At 45.9% G+C, this 27,133-nt stretch overlaps 1 long non-coding RNA gene across 1 annotated transcript; it reads left to right on the top strand.

Annotated features, from left to right (window-relative positions):
- Positions 1-15,993: 15,993 nt before the first annotated feature.
- Positions 15,994-25,799, top strand: LOC132345130 (uncharacterized). The gene is made up of 5 exons (XR_009494263.1): positions 15,994-16,525; positions 21,296-21,375; positions 23,221-23,567; positions 24,543-24,663; positions 24,776-25,799. It is a non-coding gene; the product is annotated as an uncharacterized lncRNA (long non-coding RNA).
- Positions 25,800-27,133: the final 1,334 nt, after the last annotated feature.

The raw sequence follows: 27,133 nt of genomic DNA, 5'->3' as shown, positions 1-27,133 counted from the left end.
TTTCACTATTTTCAACTTTCAAAAATATCAGTCAAAACTTTTTTTAAAAAAAAGTTTTCAAATCAGATATTGAACACCATGTTGATGCTCCCTTAAAAAAAAAAGAATGAATTAATATCAATTTCCAACAATGTGGCAGATGAGATAGCTGAAAAGTCTCCTGTTGACCAACTACTTAGAAATGCTGGATAAAATAAAATATTGTTTAAATGCTTGGCTGCTCTCATAAGAAAGCAAAGAAAATAACCAGAGGAGGAAAAATGAAAAAGGAAAAGGAAGCTGAAAACCAGAGTGGAAAGTGGTGCTGAGGCTGTGGCTGCACTCAGAGCATTTTCTGGTCTCGATTAAGGGGAAAAAAAAATAAAGAACCTTGGGCTTGCATAGCCATCAAGGTACAAGGGACAAAGTCACAGGCCAGGATGAGATGTGGAATCACATCTGAAAAATCATAACACTTGGAGAGCTATGTCTCTGTGCAAGGATGAACTAGAAAAAAATCTATGCACTGTCAAAGGAAAATGGCACAGAGTCCATCTCTTGGGTCCTGGGGACTGGGTAGCCAAAAAATATCTTCATTTTCTTTGTACAATTTTATTTATTTATTGGGCTATGCTGGGTCTTCGTTGCTGCGTGGACTTTTTCTTTAGTAGCAGTAAGGGGAAATTACTCTTTAGTTGTGGTGTGCCGGCTTCTCATTCAGAGAAGGAAACAGCAACCCACTCTAGTATTCTTGCCTAGAGAATCCTGTCGACAGAGGAGCCTGGTGGGCTGCTGTCCATAGGGTCGCACAGAGTCAGACACGACTGAAGCGACTTAGCATGCATGCATGCACTGGAGAAGGAAATGGCCACCCACTCTAGTGTTCTTGCCTGGAGAATCCCAGGGACAGAGGAGCCTGGTGGGCTGCCGTCCATGCGGTCGCACAGAGTCCGACACGACTGGAGCAACTTAGCAGCAGCAGCAGCAGCAGGCTTCTCATTGCCGCGGCTTCTCTAGTTGCAGAGCGCAGGCTCCAGGCACGAGGGTGTTAGTAGCTGTGGCTCCCAGGCTCTAGAGCACAAGCTCAGGAGTTGTGGTGCACGGGCTTAGTTGCTCCACAGCGTGTGGGATCTTCCTGGACCAGGGATTGAACCCGTGTCGCCTGCATTGGCAGGCAGATTCTTTACCACTGAGCCATCTTTAACATTTCATAAGCACAGGCTCATCTTACACTAACTGCATAGTCTCAGAACCGCCCAACTGAGGAAGTCACATAGAAGTGGCCCTGCTGACAATGTCCTGAGCACATGATACAAACAAGTGTAAGCCATCTCTAGAAGGAGACACTCTGATATACACCGCACAGGATACCACTCATAAAGCTTCGTTACGTAAAAGCTGATCAGTCCAAATCACAAAACACACAAGGAAACGAGAGAGCAAACAAATCACTGGAAACAGCAACCAGCAGAACCTGACCCACAGGTGTGTTAGTTCATAGAATGATTCGATACAGGCTGCCAGATTAAAAATTCAAGAGTGTAAAATAAAGAGTCAAAAGCAAGAAAGGAATAAGATAATGTTTTTAAGTGGTGTGGAATTTCTAGAAATAAATTTGCTGTCATTAAATTTTAAAACTCAGTGAAGACTACTATTTCCTGCAAGAATTTGCAGGATTGTTGGATAGATTTTCCATCTGAAAAGGAAAAAAACTAAATGTTAGATGCATTTTTTTTTAATTTCTTTAAAAATCTCAAAGAGCTGGCAACTAAGAAATGATGAGATCAAAATCTATATGACAAAGGGAATCAAGAATCCTGAAGTTACATTTGTCCTGATGTCATTTGTCAAAGTAAGAGAACTTGAATCTAAAGTTTACTCAAACTCACAAAGCTTAGAAGACGAAAGACAAAGCACAAAGCCCAAGACCTCCCAACATGGAGAGTCTGAAAGTGAACCTCTTTCCATAAAGTTAGGAAGCCAAAAGGTTATGCACAAGGTAAGTAGGGATAAGCCCAGCTTACCCTCCTACTCCCAGCGACTGTAAGAAGAGTTGCCTTGGCACAAAGGAAAGCAGGAGGAAAAAAATGAACTGTCATTGAAAACCTGTAACCACAAGTCAGATTTGCAGCCCACTTGGATTGCTTACTAACCTCAAACAATTAATTCAGCTTAAATAGGTTAGTACCAATAGAACCCACTGGCATATGAAAGAAGTAAACAAAGTCATCTCTGGAAGAATGGACTTTATTCTGGGGACTCAAAGAAATACCACAAATAATTACCCATAAAAGTACTGCAGCTTAGTCAAAAGTAACCAAGTACACGATGGAGCGAAACACTAATAAGCAGAAACTATATACAGCAGGAACAGACCTTCAAAGGCATCATGTATTGAAACTATAGTGATACATTATAGAAAAATATATGTATTCTTCAAATAAATAAAAGGCTAGCTATAAAAATCTGCAGGCTAACAGAAAACTATCTTCCAAGTGACCAAGAAGATTTGCTTCTGCTGCTGCTGCTGCTAAGTCGCTTCAGTCGTGTCCGACTCTGTGCGACCCCAGAGATGGCAGCCCACCAGGCTCCCCTGTCCCTGGGATACTCCAGGTAAGAACACTGGAGTGGGTTGCCGTTTCCTTCTCCAATGCATGAAAGTGAAAAGTGAAAGTGAAGTCGTTCAGTCGTTTCTGGCAGATTTGAGAAAGAACCAAATTGGAATTGTAGAATTAAAGTGGTTAAGTCATTAAGTCGCTTCAGTCGTGTCCAGCCCTTTGTGACCCCATGGACCCCATGGACCCACCAGGCTTCTCTGTCCATGGGATTTTCCAGGCAAGAATACTGGAGTGGCTTGCCATTTCTTTCTCCAAGATTTAAAGACAAATTAGAATTAAAAACTCAGTGGATGACTTTAACAGCAGTGTAGACCATCTAAAAAGGTAACTAGTAAAAGAGAAGATAAAGTTGAAGAAAGCAACTCCATGGAACAATGGAATCAATATATAAACAGTCTACAGAGAAAAAAATCCAGAAAGTTGGAAAAAACATCCCACACTTATAATCAAAAATCACCTGACAATCTGAAAATTGACTATTTTTGTTGAGCCTATCAGAGAGCTGAGGTTCTAAGGAAAAGGAGATTTTAGGAAACAGGAAGAGCCTGGTAAAAGGGTAAAAACTTTCAGCTATAACATGAATTACATCTGAAAATCTAATGCATAACATGACTATAATTGATAATGCCGTATCGTGTAATTGAAATTTGCTGAGAGAGTAGAACTTAAGTATTCTCACCAAAAAATAAAAAGATAAACATGTGAGGTAATAAGTTTAGTAATTAACTTAAATGTGGGAATCCTTTCATTGTATGCATATATTAAACATTACAATTTTATTTCCCAATTATATCTCAGTAAAGTTGAAAAATCAAAATATTTTTAAATAAAATAATTTGAAATGAAAAAAATTTTTGACAATGACAACATTACAAATCAAAATTTCTGGACACCACTAGGGGGACATTTCTAATCTTAATTGCATATATTAGATAAAAAGAAAGGATGACATTTTCATAACCACAAAATTGAAAGCTTAAATAAAATGAATAATCTTTTACCAAAATTTTTAATAGCTGGCCCAAGGAAAATAGAATATACACTAATTGTTAAAGTAATTAAATCAGCAGTTAAAATCCATTTTGGGGGTGGATGAATCCCTGGGCCAGATTGTTTCATGAGCATATTCTATCAAATCCTCAAGAATAAATTTCAACCTTATTCAAAAGGTTTTTAACAGGATAAAAAGGAATAAAACTCATTAATTTATGAGGCTTCCAAAACTTTGATTCCAAAATCAAACAAGGATAATACAAGAAAGAAACATTTCAAGCCAAACTCATTCACAATAATGGATGTAAAAATGTTGAATAAAATTTTAACAAACTGAATCAAATAATGTTTAAAATCATAATACATCACAACCATGTAAATTTCCTCACAAAGGCAAGGAAAATTCAATACTAGAAGATCTACCGACATAATAAATCACATTAAGAAAAGGCAGAAAAAGTACGTAATCAATGGAATAGAGACAGATAATCTTTTGATTAAAAAAGCATTAGGTACTTCAAAAATCATATCAAGTAGACACAGAAGGGATCTTCTTAATAGCCACCAAAAACTTTATCAAACATTGTACTTATGGGGAAATAGAAGAATTTCTTTTTAAAATAAGGAATAAGGTAAGAATACCATATTCATTGTCTCTACTGAGCATTTCACTAAAGGTATAAAACTGTAAATCTACACAAATAATATGATTTCCATATAGAAGATCTAAGACTTTTTAAAATAATTAAACTTAATAAGAGGGAGGATTCAGCAAAGTTTAGGGATATAAAATTATTATACAAAAATCAGTCATAATTCCACACATCAACATAAAAAAGTTAGAACATTTAGTTTCAGAAATACAACTTACGATAGCAAAAAAAACTAAAAAGTATCTAAGACTAAATCTAATAAGGTGTGCAAGATCCCTCTTTTAATATGTATTTATTTGTTTGGCTGTACCGGGTCTTAGATTCAGCACATGGGATCTTTGATCTTTGTAGCAATATGCAGAATTCTTAATGCGGGATTATAGTTCCCAGACCAGGGGTCGAACCTGGGCTCCCTGCAGTGGGAGTGCAGAGACTTAGCCACTAGACCCAGGGAAGTTCCTGCATGACTCTTTTAGACAAATTATAAAGCACTATTTCATACTATCAAAGGTGATCTAAAAATTTGAGAAGTATAAAAGGATGAGAAGACTAAATATCATTAAAAAAATAATTATTTTCCCCAAACAAAAGTATAATTTAGTGAAATTCCAATCAAAAGTCCATAGAAACTGACAAGTTCTAGGAGAAGTAAATGACCAAGAATAGCCAAAAATTTGAAAAAGGGAAACCACATGGGTGGACTTGCCCTCTCTAAAATCAAGGCTACTAATAAGGTTATAGTAATCAAGACACTGTTGGCATAAGGGGGATCATCAGGTTAACTAGGGACAATCGAGGATCCAAAGAGAGACTTGTGCCTATAAAAAAAAGAGACTTGTGCCTATAAAAATAACTTGATATATGACACAGGTGGCATTGCAGATCAGCAGGGGTAAGAATGGAATATCCAAATCAGAGGTCCTGGGACAATTACTCATATGGAAATATAATTGATTTGGTTGCTACCTCACATCTTACACACACACACATACAGTTGCAAGTAGATTAAGACCTATAAATGAAAAGCAAAACTTTAAAACCTTTAGAAATATTTAAACTATGGGAAAACATCTTGTGACCTATAGGCTGGAAAGAAATTTCTTAGTAAGACACAAAAAGCACAGGTTGTTGAAGAAAAGACTGATAAGTTCAACCAGGACAAAATTAAAACTTTCAGGGCATCAGTTCAATTCAGTCCAGTCACTCAGTTGTGTCCAGCTCTTTGTGAACCCATGAATCGAAGCACGCCAGGCCTCCCTGTCCATCACCAACTCCCGGAGTTCACTCAAACTCATGTCCATCGAGTCGGTGATGCCATCCAGCCATCTCATCCTCTGTCATCCCCTTCTCCTCCTGCCCCCAATCCCTCCCAGCATCAGAGTCTTTTCCAATGAGTCAACTCTTCACATGAGGTGGCCAAAGTACTGGAGTTTCAGCTTTCGCATCATTCCCTCCAAAGAAATCCCAGGGCTGACCTCCTTCAGAATGGACTGGTTGGATCTCCTTGCAGTCCAAGGGACTCTCAAGAGTCTTCTCCAACACTACAGTTCAAAAGCATCAATTCTTCGGCGCTCAGCCTTCTTCACAGTCCAACTCTCACATCCATACATGACCACAGGAAAAACCATAGCCTTGACTAGACGGACTTTTGTTGGCAAAGTAATGTCTCTGCTTTTGAATATGCTATCTAGGTTGGTCATCAGATAAACATAATTAACATACAAGCCATAGACATCAAGAAGTTACTTGCGATGCACTAAACAATACAGAAATTCTATCCATGATAAGAAACTCCTAAAAATAATAAATAAACCACCCAATGGACAAATAGACAAAGAATGAGTAGAGATTCATTAAAGGATATGCCAAAATGCTCATAAAGCATATTTTTTTAATGCTCAACACTACCAGAAAACAAGGAACACAAATTCAAACCACAGTAAAATTCCATTTCATACCCATCAGATTGGCAAAAATTGTGACACTACTGGATGCTGGCAGTGATGTGGCACAATAGGAATTCTCTTATGGTCCTAGGAAAGCCACTCTAAAGTACAGCTGGGCAACACCAGTCATTATACGCTAAAGATGTATATAACCCATACCCATGGCCCAGCAATTCCACTCCAAAATATGTCCCCTAAAACTCTTCTATATATGGCCAAGAAGACTTTTATTAAATGATTATTGTAGCATTGGCTATAATAAGGAAAAATTGAAATACCCTAAATGTCCATCAAAGAAATGGTTAATTATAGCAAATTAATTCAGTAGACTATGCCACCATTTTAAATGATTAACCTAAAGTAATATATACCATTTGACAAATCTAAAAAAGCATATTTCAAGTGAAAAAAAAATCAAGTTGTAGGATCAGCACAATTTGATAGCATGACACCATTTATATAGTTGTAAAATATGTAAAACAATATGTCACATTATTTAAGGATACATTCTATATATAATAGCTTACATCTGCTAACCCCAACCTCTCATTCCATCCTTCCCCCAACACCCTCCCATCTTGGCTGCCACAAGTCTGTGAGTCTGTTTCTTTTTTTGTAGATAGGTTTATTTGTGTCAGATTTTAGACTGTGAATTTTACATTCACATATAAGTGATGTCATACAGTACTTCTTTCTCTTTCACTTAGTATGATAATCTCTAGGTCTGTCCACATTGCTGCAAATGGCATTATTTCATTCTTTTTATGACTGAGTAATATTCCATTGCATATATACACTGCATCTTCTTTATCCATTCATCTGTTAATGGACATTTAGTTTTCTTCCATATCTTGGCTGTTGTAAGCAGTTCTGCTATGAATGTGGGGTACATGAATCTTTTTGATTATAGTTTTTTAGATATCTGCCCAGGAATGGGGCTGCTAGATTATATGGCAACTCCATTTTCGGCTTTTTGAGGAACGTCCATACTGTTTTTCATAGTGGCTGCACCAATATGTTTAACTTTTAAGAAATTGTCAGATTACATTCCAGAGTGGTCCTTTTCCTTATTCATCAGAAGTGTATGATAGACCCAAGTCCTCCACAGTCTCAGCAGCAGCTAAACTTGTCATTATTTTCTTTCTATTTTAGCTGACAGGTATGTAGAAATATCTCATCATGGTCTTAACAGCATTTCCCTGACAATTGCTGATGTTGAACATGTTTTCATGTGCTTACTTGCCACCTCTATTTCCTCCTTGATGAAATGTCTCTCCATATTTTTTGTCCATTTTCTAATTCGATTGCTTGGCTTTTTTGTGTTGTTTTAAGATTTCTTAATATACTCTAGACATAAGTTCTTTATCAGACATGGGGTTTGCAAATATTTTCTCCCAGTCTGTAATTCATCTTTTCGTTCTCTTAACAAGACCTGACACAAAGCAAGAGATTTTAATTTTGATGATTTAAAAATGATGATTTCAATTTATCCATTTTTTTCTTTTATGTATGCTTTGGTGTCATGTCTAACAACTCTTTGCCAGGTCCTATATTTTCTTCTAAGTGTTTTGTAGTTTTATCTTTTATATTTAAATCTATATATTCCACTTTTTATTATAATTATAGCTAATTTTTGCATAAGGTGTAATATTAAGTCGATTCCTTTTGCAGGGGGGGAGGGGTGCCTATGGATATCCAATTACCCTAGCACAATTTGTTGAAAAGACTATACTTTCCCCATTAAAATACTTTTGTACCTTTATCAAAAATCAGTTGGTCGCACTTGTCTGGTTCTCTACCCTATTCTACTGGTCTGTGAGTCTATCCCTCTACCAACACTGCACTGCCTTGGCTACTGTGTGTGTGCCCGGTCACTTAGTCATGTCCAGCTCTTTGTGACGCACGGACTGTAGCCCACCAGACTCCTCTGTCCATGGGATTTCCGAGGTAAGAATCCTGGAGTGGGTGGCCATTTCCTACTCCAGGGGATCTTCCCAGACCAGGGATGGAACCCACACCTCCTGCATTAGCAGGCAGATTCTTTACCACTGAGCCACCTGGGAAACCCTACTGTGCTATACAGTAAGTCTAAATATATATAAGATTGGTTTAATATTTTAAAACTCAATCCATCAATGTAATTTACATACAAACAGACAAAAGAAGAAAAATCGTACACTGACAAATTCAGCACATTTATGATTTAAAACTTTCAGAAAACTAGAAATAGAGGGGCATTTCCTCAACATCTACAAAAAAAAATACAATCAATATACATAATAGTGAAAGACTGAATGCATTCCTTCTAAGATCAGAAAGCAAGTGGGCTTGACCACTGCCACCACCACTATTCAACATAATACCAAAACTTATAGGTAGCACACTAAGGCAAGAAAAAGAAATAAAACCCATGCAGAGCACAAAGAGAGAAATTAAACTGTCCCAATGTGCAGCGACGTGACATGATCATCTGGGCAGAAAATTACAGAACCTACTGAAAAGAAAGAAGAAAAGAACTCCTAGAACTAATGAGTTCAGCACAGTCAGAGGGCACAAGATCAACATGTGAAAATCAACTCTATTTCTACATACCAGCAATGAACACGTGGAAATCAAAATTGAAATTTTATATATGCCATTTACTGCTGCTGCTACTGCTAAGTCACTTCAGTCGTGTCCGCCTCTGTGCAACCCCAGAGACAGCAGCCCACCAGGCTCCCTTGTCCCTGGGATTCTCCAGGCAAGAACACTGGAGTGGGTTGCCATTTCCTTCTCCAATGCATGAAAGTGAAAATGAAAGTGAAGTCACTCAGTCATGTCAGACTCTTAGCAACCCCATGGATTGCAGCCTACCAGGCTCCTCTGTCCATGGGGTTTTCCAGGCAAGAGTACTGGAGTGGGGTGCCATTGCCTTCTCCGTATGCCATTTACAATAACTCATAAAGAAATTAAATAGGTATAATTCTTTCAAAGGTGTGTAAAACTTACATGTTATACACTACAAAACACTCATGAAAGAAATCAAAGCTCTAGTTAAATGACATACTGTGTTCATGGATTAAAAGACTCTACATAGCAAAGGTGTTGATTCTCCCCAAATTGATACTCAGATTAAATACAATTTCTACCAAAATCCCAGCAAGATTTTTTTGTTAATGTTTATAATTTTAAAAAATGTCCTAGATCAACCAGTTTTTGCAGATTTTGACTAAAAGAATGAATATCTGTGTGCATGTGTGCACATATATGTGTATGATTAGGCCTTAATTAGGGAAATACAACTCATTGTTGTGGTTGGCTATTTATGAAGGGCAGGTGGGGCTGGGAGTCGAAAATGTCCTCCTCCCCAATGAAGCTCTGCTGCCGCTGCTGCTAAGTCGCTTGACCCCATAGATGGCAGCCCACCAGGCTCCCCCTTCCCTGGGATTCTCCAGACATGAACACTGGAGGGGGTCGCCATTTCCTTCTCCAATGCATGAAAGTGAAAAGTGAAAGTGAAGTCGCTCAGTCGTGTCTGACTCTCAGCGACCCCATGGACTGCAGCCTACCAGACTCCTCCGTCCATGGGATTGTCCTGGCAAGAGTACTGGAGTGGGTACCATTGCCTTCTCCAATGAAGCTCAAGTTATATGAAATATAAACCAGAATCACAGGTGAAACAAGGAGGTGCATGGACCCCTGGATGTTACAGCTTGAGCTCAGAAACATTTGTACTTTGCCTTTTCTCCCTTCACCCTCATCTGAGGACTGCACGGGAGATATTTCTCTCCCTCGTAGCTGCCTTTCAACACCAAGCTGAGCATGACAAGGTCCTTAATAAATTTCAGATTTGACTCTTTCTGTAGTCACTTCACTGCACTCCTCTGTACCCAACCTCTGCCAAGCTAACAGAGATCCAAAATCTACCTGGGCCATTTTAGACCTGCGGATCTCTTCCTTGCCTGCATCTTGCCCAACCAGGATATCACGTATTCTTTGTATTCTTCCATCTTCCTCCAACTGTTGTTTTCTGCCTCTACACTCCCACTGGCACACAGGTGTCCCAGTCTCATTACAGAACACTCATTAATATTCACCATGGGTACACTTGCGGGTGTCCTCCCTACCCACAGATGTGTCTAGACTTCTATGAATATCAGCACTGAGAAAGCAGATTAAAAATCAGTGGTTAATCAACAGGGAAGATGCAGGTGGGGCCCAGAGCGATGTGGCTGAGGAGGGCACCTGGAGTGGCTTGACTATGATGCCACTCACAAATCAGTTTGACAGATGATCCTATGAGAAAGTCAAATTCTATTAAATAACCTCTCTTGGTAGTGCTTGGGAATTTGGTTGGTTGATGATCCAAAAACTCACAGAGTCCACTGCTCACACTTCAATCCAGACTCCTTGATGCTGTGTAAACTTAGCCCTGATAAGACCTCATTGAATTCAACAACTCTGCTAAATTCAAGGCAACTTGAAATGCTCTGCAATTGTTCACATGGTACTCCTGGCCAAAACACTGGCTCTGGCTTCACTGCCAGTGGTGGACAGGGTGGCCTGTAATTAAGCAGTCAATGAGTAATAGCTGCCTGAATGCTAAGTGCCAGGTGCCAAACTAAGCACATTGGCAGGTAAAAAAAAAAACTAGCTTTGGCCTCTGCTTTCCAGGATCTTACAATCTAATGGCAGGGAGAAGAGCTATCACATAAGAAACTGAGAACTCTTCAATAAGGTACTGATGTCTAAATTTGCTGAGAGATCCAACACTTACCTGGGCCATTTCAGATTCACATGGCCCTCGTTTTTGCCTGCGTCTGGCCCAGCCAGGAATACTGATGTCTACGTTTGCAGATAGGTTAAATGGAGTGAATAAATGGAGATATCAAGAAAGCCTTCATGGCCAGGGCAAGATTTTTTCTGGGTCTTGCCCTGGCCATGGGATGGCTAGTGCCTCCACGGGAGGAGAGAAGAATGGCTGCTGTTTGAAGCAGGAGGAACTCACTAGCCCCACAGAGGGAGCTGGCCAACCAGCTGCTGTGCCCACATCCACAGCTACTCTGGGTCACTCTTCCAAAGTGAGAGGGAAGTACGTGGAAATGATGGCCACTGCGACTCACCCAGGTGGAGCCCCACTCAGCAGTTCCGCCTGGAACTTCAGGAGATCAGCCACTGACCCTTCAGAAAAGCACATCTTAGAGAAGCAAAGACTTGGTGGCGACAGACTCAAGCTCAAACAAGCTACATTTACTCTCTAAGCCTCAGTTTCATGTTTCAAACAGGAACCAAATTCATAGGATTGTTGTGAAGAACAAATAAAATAATGTCTATGCATTTCCTGGAACATAACATACACTCCATAAAAAGTAACTCTTGTGGTTGTCTTACGCAGTCCATATTCGTGCAGATTTATTTATCTACCCCCTCACTCTTCATTTCTTCTTGTATTCCTGGTCTTCCCTCCGGAATCCTTTTCCTGCAGTCTGAAGAATATTTTTAGTGCTTTAGGATAGGTCTTCAGGTGAGGGGCTCTGTTTTTGTTTACCCCAAAATGCTTCATTTCACTTTAACTTTTGAAGCAATTATTTTCTTTTAGCACTTCAAAGACAGTGTTACATTGTCTTCTGGTTTCCATCATTTCTGGTGAGAAGACAGCTGTGGATCTTATTTCTGTTTGTTTGAAGGTCACATACATTTTTCCCTCTTTGGCTGTCTTTAAGATTTTTTTCAAATCTTTGCCTTTGTGTCTGGCCATTTTACTCTGATGAGCCTAGATAATATGGGTTTTCTTTGTATTTATCCTGCCTGAGGTTCATGGTGCTTCTTGAGCCCATAGCTTGTCTTCCATCACTTTCACAAAATCCCTGGTTATTATTTCTTTAGACATTGTTTCTGCCCCATTATCTCTCTCCTCTCTTTCTGGGATTTTCAATGCATGTATGTTAGACCTTTTCACTATATTCCTTCTATTTCTTGTGCTCGTTTCTGAATTTTACATTTTTTCTTTATCTGGGTATTTTCAAATCCCTATTCTCTTCATATCTATCAAATCTACTGTTAAACCCAGCCTAGCCTATGGTATATTTTTCAGCTCTAGAATTTTCCTTGTTTCTGTTTATAGATTTCAGTTCTCTGTTGAAGTTCTCCATCTTCTCATGTAACATTCTGAATATGTCCATTTTTAATGTCCAGTTCTCCTCATTCTAAGACGTGCCTCTTCTATGGGTTTATTTCTACTGCCTGTTTTTCTCCATGTTTTTGGTCATGTGGTCTTGTTTCTTGAGATGACTTGATTACTAGTTCTCCGCACAGTTATCTTCCAAACAAAACCCTCAACCCAACACATGTCTCTGAATTTGGTTCTTAACCTCTCTCTCTTTCCTTACTGAGTGGTTTTAGAATTCTGGCAAGTTTATGTCCTTATTCTTCAAACATAAAATAATGGTGTTATGCTTGTATTCCAAACGGTATTTGAGGATCTCAGGAACCAGCCTACCTTTCCACCTTTCCCCTCACACATCCTACACTCAAATGAAGCAGAACCAGTTATCACTGCCATTGCTTTGTTCTTCTACCCCAGTGCACACCTCAGCTATTTCCAGCACACAGTCTGCCCCTTTGTTCATAGCCGACTATCCAAACCCTATTGTCTAAGTCCCAGATTAAATGACATCCTCCATAATTAAACCTTGACTCCTCAGAATCTGTATTAATGGCATCCTTCTCTGAACTCCTAGGGCCTTTTCCTGGAGTGTTAGTTATGCCCAGGTCCTACTTCCCCACCAGCTAACCCCCAGGAGGGTGGTGGACAGTCCCTGTGTCTGTCTTCCGAGGATCCAGTCTCCCTCTCATGGCACAGTCATGGGCTTACCTGACTCTCCTCTCAGCAACCGCCTCTCCCCACTCTCGGACCACGTGGCTTCAGCAGAACTACTTCCCTCCTGACTCCCAGAACCTGTGAACTTCACCCAGAGAACTAGCGTGGGATGTGGGCATGGCTAAGCTGGAAAGATGTCACATGACGTCATGTCTCTGTCTGCAACCCTGAGGAAGCTCCCATTTCACTTAAAAGGACAAGCCAAGGAGGCTCTAGATAGCTTGTGCGCTCCCCTAGTCCCCTCGCATCTCTTCTGCTATTCTTCACCTCCTGTCCGCCTCAGCCACACCACTGCTTTGATTCTCCTCAGACACACCAGGTCCATTCCCGCCTCAATGCCTTTGCTCCATCTGGTCCCATGGCTGGACCTCTCTTCCCTCAGACATCCATTTGACTGACTCCAGATGGAGACCTGCAGGAGGCCGTGCAAACCTCACTTTCCTGGCGAGGGCTCATCCTGACTCCCATTTTCAGGTAGCATCCACCACCCAACATTCCTTAAAGCCCCTAACTCTGCTTCCTGTCCTCTTTCTCTCCAACAGACTCTGTAATTTGCTTATTCATAGCTTCCCTAATCAGAGAAGGCAATGGCACCCCTCTCCAGTACTCTTGCCTGAAAAATCCCATGGACGGAGGAGCCTGGAAGGCTGCAGTCCATGGGGTCGCTGAGGGTCGGACACGACTGTGCGACTTCACTTTCACTTTTCACTTTCATGCATTGGAGAAGGAAATGGCAACCCACTCCAGTATTCTTGCCTGGAGAATCCCAGGGACAGGGGAGCCTAGTGGGCTGCTGTCTATGGGGTCACACAGAGTCGGACACGACTGAAGTGACTTAGCAGCAGCAGCAGCTTCCCTAATGGCTCAATCCGTCTGCAATGCGGGAGACCTGGGTTCGATCTCTGGGTTGGGAAGATCCCCTGGAGAAGGGAAAGGCTACCCACTCCAGTATTCCAGTCTGGAGAATCCCATGGATTGTATAGTCCACGGGGTCACAAAGAGTCAGACACCGCTTTACTTATGTTTACACTGTATGTACATACACACTGGAATCCAAACTCCTGAGGGAAGGAATCGTCCGCTGGGCTCACTGATATCCCTCAAACCGTAGAACGGTATCCAGCTCAGAGCAGGCACTGTATACACGTTCACTGACTGCTGCATGTGGAATCATCTCCTGTCTCCATAAAGAGCCTCACTGCATGGAACACTCCATATGTGGACTTGAAAGATGCTTCTGTTCAGGCAGGGTGAGAGCTCTGTGACAGTCCCAACTTTAGGAGCCCCTATGTCTGCTCTCATGGGCAGGGACACCCCCTCTGCCCTGTAGCCACCCATGCCCCACTCCCCACTCGGAGGGAAATCCTATTAACCAGGCATAGGAATCAAGTCAGGGAAACAAAGACTTCATTTGGACTCTGGGAAATGGAGATGGGGCTAAATGGAAATTCTATATAAGAGACTTCCCTGGTGGTCCAGTAGCTAAGACCCAGCGCTCCCAATGCGGGGGGTCCAGGTTCAATGCCTAGTTAGGGAACTAGATCCCACATGCTGCAACTAAGAGTTCACAGGCCTGCAGCCATGACATTAAAAGACGCTTGCTCCTTGGAAGGAAAGTTATGACCAACTTAAACAGCCTATTAAGAAGCACAGACATCACTTTGCCAACAAAGGTCCATCTAGTCAAGGCTATGGCTTTTCCAGTGGTCATGTATGGAAGTGAGAATTGGACTATAAAGAAAGCTGAACGCCAAAGAATTGATGCTTTTGAACTGCGGTGTTGGAGAAGACTCTTGAGAGTCCCTTGGACTGCAAGGAGATCCAACCAGTCCATCCTAAAGGAAATCAGTCCTGAATATTCATTGGAAGGACTGATGCTGAAGCTGAAACTCCAATACTTTGGCCACCTGAAGTGAAGAACTGACTCATTTGAAAAGACCCTGATGCTGGGAAAGATTGAAGGTGGGAAGAGAAGGGGATGACAGAGGATGAGATGGTTGGATGGCATCACCGACTCAATGGGCATGAGTCTGAGTAAACTCCAGGAGTTGGTAATGGACAGGGAGGCCTGGCGTGCTGCAGTCCATGGGGTCATAGAGAATTGGACACAACTGAACTGAACTGAAAAATCCTGCGTGCTGCCACTAAGACTCAGTGCAGCCAAATAAACATTAGGGGGGGGGGGGGGGGGGGGGAAACTCTATGTAAAATAAATCTATCCAAATGTAGTAAAATAAATCTAGGGCTAGAATAAATCAGAGGCTCAGCATAGCCCAAACGGCCTCTGATGTCAAAATGCAAATGTTCACCAAGAATGCTATGCTTTTGCACTTCACAGGTCCTTTCATAGCTATTATTTCACATTCTCTTCAAAACGGCTCTAAGAAAAAAATCTTTCCCATCTTAGAAGTTGAGGAACTGGTGCTCTAGAAGAAAAGACACCTATAAAGTTGTCCAGCTATGTGGAGATGCTAGAAGATAAGTCTCAGGACTCAGAGAGCAGAAATTTCCCTTTGGGGTGTGTGAAGCCCAGGGGTGTACATAGGTGTTCCCTGGGGACCTGAGGCCACAGCCTAGACATGGCCTGTCTCCCCAGAGCATCAATTCTATCCTGAAGCTCATCAAAATAATAAATGTTATTTTTACAGCAAAACAAATGTGGGTTTTGTATAAAGCACAGTGCAAAACCTTTGCATGAATTATTAAGACTTTCAAATTGGACTCATAACAAATTTCCACATTTACAAAAGTCAGCTTTGGTAGCATTATTCCGCAACCCCTACCTGGCTCTTACTAGCCGTGTGTGTGACTTTGGACAAATGACCTAACTTCTCTGAGCCCAGTTTTTGTAACGTAAAATGGAATGATAATGGCCTCCTCACAAGGCAGTTGTTATGAAGATCAAATTAAGATACATACAAGAAACTCTGCAACCTGACAGATGGGAGAAAAAAATGAAAACATTCATTTTTTATCATTATTATGTGGGAACATTAGATGAGAACCAAGAAGCAATCACCCCATTAAAATCCCCAAACTCCTAAGATGTCCAATTTAAGGTTTCACTTGAGAAGCAAGAACTGGAAAAGATTTAGAGGACAGAAATTGCAAAAATGATTAGGGATTAAAGAGCAAGATGCTTGAGGAAAGGTTAAAGGAACCTGATTTTCTTTGAACTTGAGGAGGAAAGAGCCGAAAGAGAGACTTGGAAAGAATCTTCACAAAATAAAGAAAAAATTTCAAATGTTGTCTACCTCTACCAGGGCTGGAAGGGGACACCACTCAGTGGGGGAAGTAGGGAGGGAGAGGGCCCTTAGGCATCAGGGTATCCGTGTGTCTCTTAGGAACCTTAGAACCAATGAGAGAAGAGTAGAACCCACTTCCCCGGAGATGTCCTTGGAGATCCTGAAGATGGGGTGCCGATGCATGGACAAGGAGGAGCTGGTCCTCTAAGCAGACAGCTTGGCCACCTGCAGGGTGAAGTTTGACACACCTTGAGCCCAAATTTCCCACATTATCCTCCCACTGGCCCTGCCTGGCTGCCTGCGGTTCTAGTCTTAAGGTTTTATGATTCCAGAGAATACAGGTTACCTGGAAGGCATCATCCTTTGAGTCATTAAGAGTCTTTAACACTGTAACTTATTCAAATTTCTCCTATCAGCCAGGGGAATCCTCAGGAAAGGGACCCAGAGCTAGTATGTGGTGAAACTTAGATGAGAGAAAGGCGGACACAGCCTAGCTGAAGACCGCCAGGGAGCATGGAGGGGAACTGCCTGGAGCAGGGACAGGCCGGAAGACGAACATCATTCCTCACTGACCCTGCACTCATTCTGCTTTCAGAAGGAGCTCCGCGAAGGCAGGGGCTTTGAGTGTTGATGACGTTATTCCCGGAGAACCTGGTCACCCGCCCCGCCCCCGCCCCCGCACACTGACGGTCTGGCTTTCAGGGATACACCCCCAGGCAGGTGCCAGTCATCGCTGTGACCTCTAGGGCGCTGTGTCTGACCTGTGCCCCATCACTTCCTGCTCAGGGATCCCAGTGCCGAACCTGAACTGCAGATTCTCCGGAGACCTCTCACTCCAGCCCTGGCCCCCGTCTGCCCAGTGTTCCTCACTGCCTCTCCCCACGCCGTGCCTGCCCTGCCCCTCCTCCCTGTCCCTGTCTCTTTCCCTCTGCCTGTCCCCAGGCCAGCCAACCCATTCATCCTGTCTCCTTCCCCACTCTGTCCTGCCTCCTACCTGATCTGTCCTCCTCCTCCCAGATCTGTAACATCTCTCCTCCCCGTTCTACCATGCTACATACATGCCCAGCTCTGTCCCCTGGCTCTGTCCTGCTCACCCTTCTAGCCCCACATCTGGAGCACAGCTGGCTCTCATTAGAGGAAGGCGGCTTGAGACTATTCATGGGACCTGAAATGGGACACCAATCCCCCTCCCTAACTTAAAAAAAGGCACCTGGTGCGTAGTGAAAGTCGCTCAGTCATGTCTGACTCTTTCCAACTCCATGGGCTATACAGGCCATGGAATTCTCCAGGCCAGAATACTGGAGTGGGTAGCCATTCCCTTCTCCAGGGGCTCTTCCCAACCCAGGGATCAAACCCAGGTCTCCCCCATTGTAGGCGGATTCTTTAACCAGGTGAGCCACAAGGGAAGCCCTGGTGCTTAGTAGGTGCTCAATAAATTCCAGTGAACCGATGAGGAAGTGAATGCATGCTACTCTATGAGTAATTTAATGGCAGTCACACCAGAAAGCATAAGAGTGGAAAAAACAAAACACCCTGATGCCCTCATCCCAGAGTATTCCACAGCACTGAGTATTTCTCAGGTGTGAGAAGACAGCATGTGATTCCTGCTTTCTGGGGAGACAGATCCTGTGAGAGAGATCCTGCCATCACCCCTGGGAAGCCAAGTGATTGCCAAGGCTCAGGATGTGACTGCCTGCTGTTTCTGATGGAGGAGGGAACAATGACAACTGCAAACAACGATACTGCCCTCGCCCTGAAGCCCCCCTGAGCCCTCAAAAAACCCCTATGGGCAAAACACAACCGAAACACAAGTCCACGTTGTTCCGTCCCGACTCAGGGGTAGGGGGCGGTGCTGCAAATCCCTAGAAGCCCTGGACCGAGTTCCTGTGGACAGTGAGCCTCATCCTGTGACAACATCCAGATGCTGAGCGAGCCGGATAACTGCTGGGAAGGAACCCAGCACCACTTTCACTCTTGACTCGGCAGCACCCAGGAGTGCAGAGGAAGGGAGATGGCTGAGTGCAGGAGCAGGGGCCCCGGAAGCAGGGCCAGGAGGGAACCGGGGTTCATGTCGGGAGGGCAGGGGTCTGAGCAGGGGGCAGGGGTCCAGGCCAGGGGACCTGCCTCCAGGCCTGCTGGGGTGCTGCGGGCACCTTGCTCAGCAGGGTGCCATGGAGGGCCCGGCCGGGTGACCCACATGCCTGCTCCCATCCCATCCTCTGTGCTCATCTGAGCTGCCTCGTGGCCCCTCCATTGGGGCAGGGAGCTCAGTGGACACAAGCAAGCCCCTGAGGACGGCACGGGGGTGGAGGTGGGGGGGCCTCGCTGCTGGTCAGCATCATCCAGGACATCACCTCCCAAGCTCCTGCTCTCCAAAAAGGTCAGCACTTGTTTCCAGGCCTGGCTCTCGGGTGGTCCTGCGACACCAGGCCTTCAGCTAGCCCATCACACTCAGCCTAGGTCGGCAATTCACTCCTGACCTGCCTGCTGCACGCGTGCTCACCGACTGGGCCTTCTGGTCCCAGCGAGGGAGCGCAGGTGAGAGGTCAAGGTGTGAGGTGCTACTGCCCCCTGCTGGCAGCTTTCAGAATATACCATGGACTATACAGTCCATGGAATTCTCCAGCCAAAATACTGGAGTGAGTACCCTTTCCCTTCTCCAGGGGATCTTCTCAACCCAGGGATCGAACCCAGGTCTCCCACATTGCAAGGCAGATTCTTTACCAGCTGAGCCACAGGGAAGCCCAAGCATTCTGGAGTGGGTAGCCTATCCCCTCTCCAGGGGTTTGGATCTTCCTGACCCAAGAATCGAACCAGGGTCTCCTGCATTGCAGGCAGATTCTTTACCAACTGAGCTATCAGGGAAGTCCCACAATATTCCAGGCTGAGGTCAAAGAAGACAGCACAGGCCAGGACAACCTCCCTTCCTCCACTCAGCCTCACCCAGGAAGACACTGGCTCGATGGCTCCTACTGGGGCTGTGGGACTGGCCATGTCCAGGAGACGGGCCAGCTTGCAGAGTGGGAACAGGCAGCCCAGAAAATGAGAGGGGGAAGGAGAGCAGAGAGAGGGAGGTCCCCAGCCCCCCAGAAGAGTAACCGTAACAACAACTCCATGTAGACATTCTTCAAGGGACCCAGAGGGACTCACGTACATGGATAACCACCCCGAATCTGAGCAACCCGAAGGGCAAGACAGGGCAGGGTGGGTTTCCTTCCACTTTGCAGATGAGAAAGGAGGAGACCCAAGGGGTCTTACCCACATCACACAGCCAGGTGCGAAATGAGACCCCCAACATGGGGTCTGCCTTCCTGGCCCAGGGCTCTGAAAGATCATTTAAACAAGTGTTTTGGGACCCCTGTGAGAGGTCCCAGAACATCTGTGATTACAAGGTCCCATCCTGACAAAAACACACGCCCCCACACTACCAAGGCCCGGCTTGTCACCTGGCTATGGCCAGGTGTGGTCTAGGAGAGGCCCGGATCTGGCCACAGTCTGAGTTCTCTGTAAAAGGCTGAAAAGTACCTTCAGTAGGGATGAGCAAAGATCGGAGAAAACAGAAGCATCTCAGAGCACGGAGACCGCCCCTCCTCCCCGGACAGCCCATAGGATGCAGACATCCTGGGCTAGTGGCTGCAAGGCTGGAGCGCGAATGGTTTGCTTACTGGACATCACGATCCTGTACCAAGTGACCAGCATGGCCATCCCTAGGGAAGAGCCACGGTCCTTAGGTAAAGGTAGCCAAAGGCTCTGGGCTCTCTGCCAGCCCACATCCTTTCAGTTTGGGAACCTTCTTGTCTTCTCCCTGGGGGGCAGAGCATCCCCTGATCAGTGTCGGCAACCTCTATCCACACTCTCCCCACCCTCCCTGCTTCCTGGTCTCCTGCCTGAGCCCCCTGCCCAGCACTGCCCTCCGCCTCCTCCTGCACCTCCCCCGGTTCTCACCAGGCCAGGGTCAAGCACAGGGCTGGCCTTTCCAAGCAGAATTAAACTGATTGGAAAGAAACAAACGCATCCTTCATCCCTGCTTCTCTGAGTCGGCCACAAGCAACAGCAAAATGTATCCTACAGTCTGGTCGGAGGAGCAGGTGACAAATGGGCGACTTGTTCATCCTCTGGATTTTTTTTTTTTTAGTGCTCAGAGAGGAGAGGAGGAATATTTATTAGTGAGGAAATGGGACTTGTCGGAGCCTATGAACGCCCCCACACACGTCTGCTCTCAAGGAAGAAGGAAGACAAGTTGAGGAATTCAGAACCCTCATGAGCTATGGAGTGGTCTCTCCAAGCAGGGGCTACAATCAGATGCTCCCACCAGCTAGAAAGAGGGGCTGCCTGGCAGAAAACACAGCCCAGCCCCCAGCAGCGGCAGCTCTGGGGCTCGTTTCCAGCACTAGGAGCCTGGCCTACACCTGCCATCCCTGACCCCTCCCTGCCAACCTGGGCCAGATGAGCTTACCTGCGTGTGTGCATGCATGCTGAGTCGCTTCAGTCATGTCCAACTCTGTGTGACCCTATGGACTGTAGCCTGCCAGGCTTCTCTGCCCATGGGCTTCTCCAGGCAAGAATACTAGAGTGGGTTGCCATGCCCTCCTCCAGGGGATCTACCCGACCCAGGGATCATGAGCCTGCAAATGTGCCAAGTCGGTTCCAGAAACGCTTTCAGTGGGAGGCGCCACCTCCGTGGGGACTCTAGGCTCTTTAGCTCCTGCCCTCTGGACATCCACGGTCTCAGGTTGCACCTGGGCAGCAGTCTTGGTCTCATCCACTTCCCCACCCGACCCTGTCCCTTAAGGAGCCGGCACTCACTGCCCACGCCTTCCTCGGGGACTGCTTTCCAACAGCTAAGACAGCACTCAGCCCCAGACAGCCAGAGGGATGGATGAGACTCCATCCTTGTCCTCACAGAACCTTCACGCCTGAAACAGATGATTGGTGACAAAAAATCCCATAGCTGTGGCACTTCACCGTTCCGAAGAGTGTTTATGCAATTATTTCATTTCAGATGCCTAAGGGAGCTGCGAAAGGGCTGGTTTTCAAGCCTCCGCTTCTCGGAAGTGACAACTGAGTCTCAGATTGATGAGGGTAAGTCCCAACCAGAGCCTGACTGGGACGTCAGCTCAAAGCTCCCCACTTGACTGCCCACAACTGGACGCCAGGACAGGGTCCTCTCGCCATTTGCAGGGGCGGGAGAGGGTTTGATTGATGCCGTCACGGAGACACGTTGAGGTCCTAAGATCTGAGGTGTGGAGCCTGGGATGTGGGACTCCACCCACGCTAACGTCATTTTCATAAACCAATGTCCTTCCATGGAAACAACCCAGGCTAGGGAGGGTGGACAGATCATCTCTGTTTCTGAACCATGGGCTAGAAGATGACGGACAGGTGAGGAGGCTCAAACCAGCAGTTCAGAACCTGGGGCTCACTGGCGCTGCCTGGGGTCACCTTTTAAATGAACCCTCTGCATGGGTGACGCCGTGTCACAGCATTTCCCAGGCTCTGTATAGCCCAAGGGCTGAGAAATGCCTGTCTAGACAGTGTCTCTGAAAGAAGACTTGGCCGACGACTTTTCCTCCCCATCGTTTCTCCTGATCTCCCAGCCCTGGCAGCCAAGGCCAAAGACCTTCCGGGAGCTCTACAGCCCACGCTGTCGGAGCCTCATGCGTGGGCCTCTCCTGCCCTCTGCTGGACAAGCTGTAGCAGTGCAACCACATCCCTGTGCAACCCAAATGCAGAAATCGCCTTTCCTCCCATCACCTTGCCAGTCTTTGCTCTTTCCCCACAGGATGCTGTTCCTGAACCCTACGCCAGGGCCAGACTGATGGGGAAGGAGCCTTTCCTTCTATTCTCTCATTTCTATTCCCTATTCCTCTTCCTGCAAACGAGGACCCCTCCTTTCTGATCCCAGCACTCAGGGACTGCCTCCTTCCACAGGGCTGACACCCTGCCTGATATGGGCGGGCTTTCCCTGCACTGTGACCCTATCTCTCCAGGTCTCCCTGCCTGGATCTCATCTCTTCCTTCTGCCTGCCAATCTGACCACCTCACCCACCAAAGGCATGGACCTCCAGTAAGAGCTGAGCTGGCCCCCAGACATCCAGCAGTGAGCACGACGCCCAGCCGTGAGCACCAGCTCCTGTTTCTGAGCCTCTGCTCCTCTGGGTCTGCATGACCTGCTTCTTGGCCCTGATTCAACCCACTTCAGTTTAACTGACATGGACCCCTGCTTTTAGCAGGCATCTTTCTGGCGGCAGTGGGGACCACAGAGTTCAGTCTGCCAGGGAAGGTGGACGTGGGTAAAAGTCATCATAGTAGAGGATACGGCGTGCTTAACTTTATGAGGACAGTGAACCAGGTGCCCCTGGAGGGGAGCTCTGTGGGGAAAGGATTAGAGTCACAAGCTGATGGGTGACCAGTGTCACCCGAGGGGAGTGGGGCAGGGAGGCTACTGTAATGACTGACATCTACTGGACACCACCTTTCCCTATGTTATCATCTACATTTGTCCTCCAGTTAAATTATTATCCAAAGTGTACAGACGACAGTGCCTCAGAGCTAGAAGAGCTAGCCCCTGGTCCCATAGCTACAGAATTATCTGACTCTGGTCTCATGTTCCTCGCATCATATTCTGTTGTTTCTCCAGCAAAAAGCAGAGCCCAAGCAAACAAGTGGAGCCTGGAGGCTCACCCAGGAACAAGCGTGTTCCCAGAGAGGTGGACACAGAGCTGAGTGGTTTTATAGTAGACAGGATGCCAAGACCTTCACCTTCAGAGTTTTGCAAACAGTGGGCAAAGAGGGCAAGACGAGGAGTGGGTGACCAGCTGTCCTTCGATAACCCTTCTCTTCTTTCACTAGTTGAACCCTGAGTTTATCACTTAATTTTTGGCCACCCTAAGTAAAACTACATTCCCTGACTCTCCTTGCTGACAGGTGGGACCATGTGGCTCGGGAGATGTGAGAAGAACTTGTGCAAACTTCTCGGTGATGCTTTTCAAGGAGGGAGCATGCCTTCCCTTCCGCTTGCGCTTCTTCCACCGACTGGCCTGCAGCTAAGCTTCTATGGTACCTGGTGTCTCACCAACAAGGGCAACATCACAGAACCAGCAGAGTGAGGACCCAGAAGACGCTGTGTGCCAGGCACCACAGAGCTGCTGTGCTGACACGGCAGTCCCCGGTGAATGAGAAATGGACTTCTCGGGTGTTTCAGCTGCTGTTATTCATGGTCCCTCTGTTGGTGGGGTCTGTCAGGGTCTTGGCCAGAGAGGATGAAGTTGGAGGTGAGTGTGAAGAGGGGCGGTGATGGTAGGTCCTAGAAGGATCCTGCAGGTAAGTCCAACAGGACTTGGTATCTGATTGGATGTGGGATATGACGGAAATTCCTTGGCGGTCCAGCGGTTAAGATGCCACACTTCCTGTGCAAAGGGGTGAGGGTTCAGTCCCTGGTTGGGGAACTAAGATCCTGCATGCTGTGCAGCCAAGGCAAAGAATGTGGGCTGTGAGGATGGAGGACCAGCCTGGCATTAAATTGGCAGCGGAAAGGAGGTGCTGAGACAGGCTGTCCTTTTCTGCTTCTGTCATTTCACTTCTGCATCTAACTTCCCCCTCAGACATCTCTTCTTCAGGACCTCTCCTCTCCCTGGATCCAAAATCACCTTGCCACGACCTCTCTTGCTATATCCCTCACATGTGCTTCTCTTTTTGCTAGAACACCCCCTCCAGCCTACACCACCTTTGCCCCGCACTGCCTTTGCCTGACTAACTCATAGCATCTGTTACTGACTCAATGCAAATATCGGAGAAGGCAATGGCGATCCACTCCAGTACTCTTGCCTGGAAAATCCCATGGACGGAGGAGGCTGGTAGGCTGCAGTCCATGGGGTCGCTAAGAGTTGGACACGACTGAAGGTACTTAGCAGCAGCAGCAGCAATGCAAATATGCCTCCCCCAGGAAGCTTCTCTGACTCCCCTGAACTGCATAAGGTTCCCATCCTCTGCACTTTCACACCGTCCAGCACTCCCTTCTGTGTCACCCTGGACTTGTCTGTGCTGGAAGCGTTTGCTTCATGGTCCATGTCGCTCACGTCACCAGGAGCTCCTTGGGAACAGAGACCATAAGCATCTTTGGATTCCTATTCTTTGGAACAGTGTGTGTCTTATGATGGGGCTTCAAGAAATGTCACTCTGCAGGATTTCCCTTTATCCTCGTTTCCCAAAATCACCCTCCAGCTTCCCCCTACCATCGCCCTCTGCAGATTCCACTGTCTGGGTTCCAGCCCTTAAATGCATCAAAAACAAAAACAAGCCAGCGATGTCAGGCGGCCCTCCGCAGCCACCCCTCCCCATGCTCTGACTCAGAAGTGCCATTATCAAAAGGTAACAGGTTTCTTCTATATTCTTACTCCCCATTTGGGGCAGGGGAAAAAAAACATGAAGTGAGCTTTCTCAAGGATGTTTAACTTGAAATGTTCTGTGCCTTAAAATTTAGGTCTCCATTTCAGAAATGATTCAGCCTCAGATGAAAGGGAAAGTTATGAAACACCATGCACGTCAAATCTCCATATACCTTTTCCTCCTAATGCAGCAAAATGATACCTTTATCGCCGTTCAATCAAAGGCTCACCGAGGGAGATAGGGCTGTAGCAGTCATCATCGGATGTTTCCAGCAACCCCTCGCACCAATCTATTGCACAGCATCACCATTCTAAACCCATGAAAGGCTTCCTCAATTTCTCTCCCCCTCATCATCAGCCACACCAGATATTTATTGACTGCCTGTTATACTCAGGACACTCTGCCAGATGCGGGGAAGGAAAAGTTGAGGAGAGATTTCTGAGGGACTGTTAAAAGGGGTACATCTGTACCTTAGAAGTAAGTTATCTGCCTCTGAAATGAGTCTCGAGGGAAAGGAGACAAACACCGTGGCTTTGATAAAGAAAAATGGTCCAGACCAATGGGCACCGTCAGACTGCTCTGCGTGCAATTTTGGCCGAGTGCAGAAAAATGATGCCCTCATAATTACTCAACTGCACGGTAACCAGATCGATACGCTACATCCATATCCCACCCCCCACAGCCTGCCGCTTCTCCCCCAGCACCGCCAAAACGAGCCAGCAGGCAACATGTATCCGCGATCCTGTGCCCCATTTGGTCATGAAAATGTGAGGATTGAATGTATCACTGTTCTGAAGTCAAGAAGATCTACACTTTTGAAAAGGGCCGTCTATCTCCAAAATCAGTCGCACGGAGAAGTAAAACAAACACGACGCTTTTACGGAGAAAAGACAGAACTCTATGGACCCCAAATCTCCACATGCCTATTTTAATGAGCACAAGAAAATGACAGGAACATCATTGTTCTACAAATGCTCTGAGTCACTCAGCAAGTGAAGCCTTTATCCATTTTATTTTCTGAGTATTTCTTTAAATCTCTTTCCACCTTCTAATCACTGAGCATCATTACTAGCAAAATATTAAAATTTACCTGCTACTCATTTGTGCAAGAAAATTTAAAGGAAAATTATTCAATATTTTGAATTGAGGGAGTTTATATATTTGACACACACCATTTCTGTGTCCGGGCTTCCTAGGTGGCACAGCAGTAAAGAATCCACCTGCCAATACAAGAGAAGCAAGAGACATAGGTTCGATCCCTGGGTCAGGAAGATCCCCTGGAGGAGGAAATGGCAACCCACTCCAGTATTCTGCTGGGGCAATCCCCTGGACAGAGGAGCCTGGTGGGCTACAGTCCACAGGGTCACAAAGAGTCGGACATGACATGCACACATATCTATATCGAGTCTCTGTGCCCTAGAGGAAGTAGGCCTCCATCCCCATTTAGAGTGAAGAGCCTAAAAGAAACCAAAAACTGATCTCATCATCCCTAAGGATGAGAAGACTGAGCCCAGGAAGGCGCAGAGCCATCCCAGTCACAATACTGTGACCCCAAGACCCTACTCTGGGTTTCCTGGGCACCAAGCCAGCTGGAAGTGCCCCTCCCCCTACTTCTCCCAGTGCAAAGTGCTGCACCCAAGCCCACTTCTCATGGGAATAGTGGATGTCCTCCCTGCTCCCCCCACCCCTGGCAGAGGAGCTGCCACTCCCCGGACACCCCAGGTCTCCAGGGGCTAAACAACTGGTGCTCCCAGAAAACTCCCAGTAACAGCTGGAGCAGGAAACCTGGACCCCCTATGTCAGGCAGTAAGGGCTCCCTTGCCTGCTACTGGATCACGCTCACACTTGCCTCTGAAATAAGACAGACCCTGGCCGTCGGAATGCAAAACCCCGCTGTGCATCCAGCAGAGCCCACCCTGCCATGGCTCTTTGCAGGGATGATGGGAGGATGGTGTGGACTGTGCGTTGCATGCTCCCTTTTTCCACCCTCACTCCCAGAGAAGCCTAGCTCTTAACCTAGGCTTCATGTGACATTGTGGGATGGGTACCACTCTTGTTGCATAACAGATGGATGGGTGCCCAGAGGGGACCCCTCTGTGTGGCCATGGTGATACTCACAGGCCACTATGGCATGCCGAACCAGTTAGCAGCAAGAGATGGGAAGAAAACCCACCACCCATCTCCCAATCTGCTATCTTGCTATCACTTACTCCACAATACTTCTGTGTAGCTGGTAACACATACACTCCTGAGGATTCTCCAGAGAACCAGAACCTATGGCAGATACATACATACATAGAAAGAGGTAGAGGCAGAAAGAGACTCATCACATGGAGTAGGCCCACACAATGGAGGCTGGGAAGCCCCAAGTCTGCAGGCAAACTGGATATCCAGCAGGTCCCACTGTGTAAGTTCCATTCAAAAGCCAGCCACCTCAAAACCCAAGAGGAGC

Source organism: Bos taurus, chromosome 4 (assembly GCF_002263795.3).
Source record: "Bos taurus isolate L1 Dominette 01449 registration number 42190680 breed Hereford chromosome 4, ARS-UCD2.0, whole genome shotgun sequence".
NCBI lineage: Eukaryota > Metazoa > Chordata > Mammalia > Artiodactyla > Bovidae > Bos > Bos taurus.
Note: the sequence above shows the minus strand (reverse complement) of the source record. Positions and strands in the feature narration are given on the sequence as shown.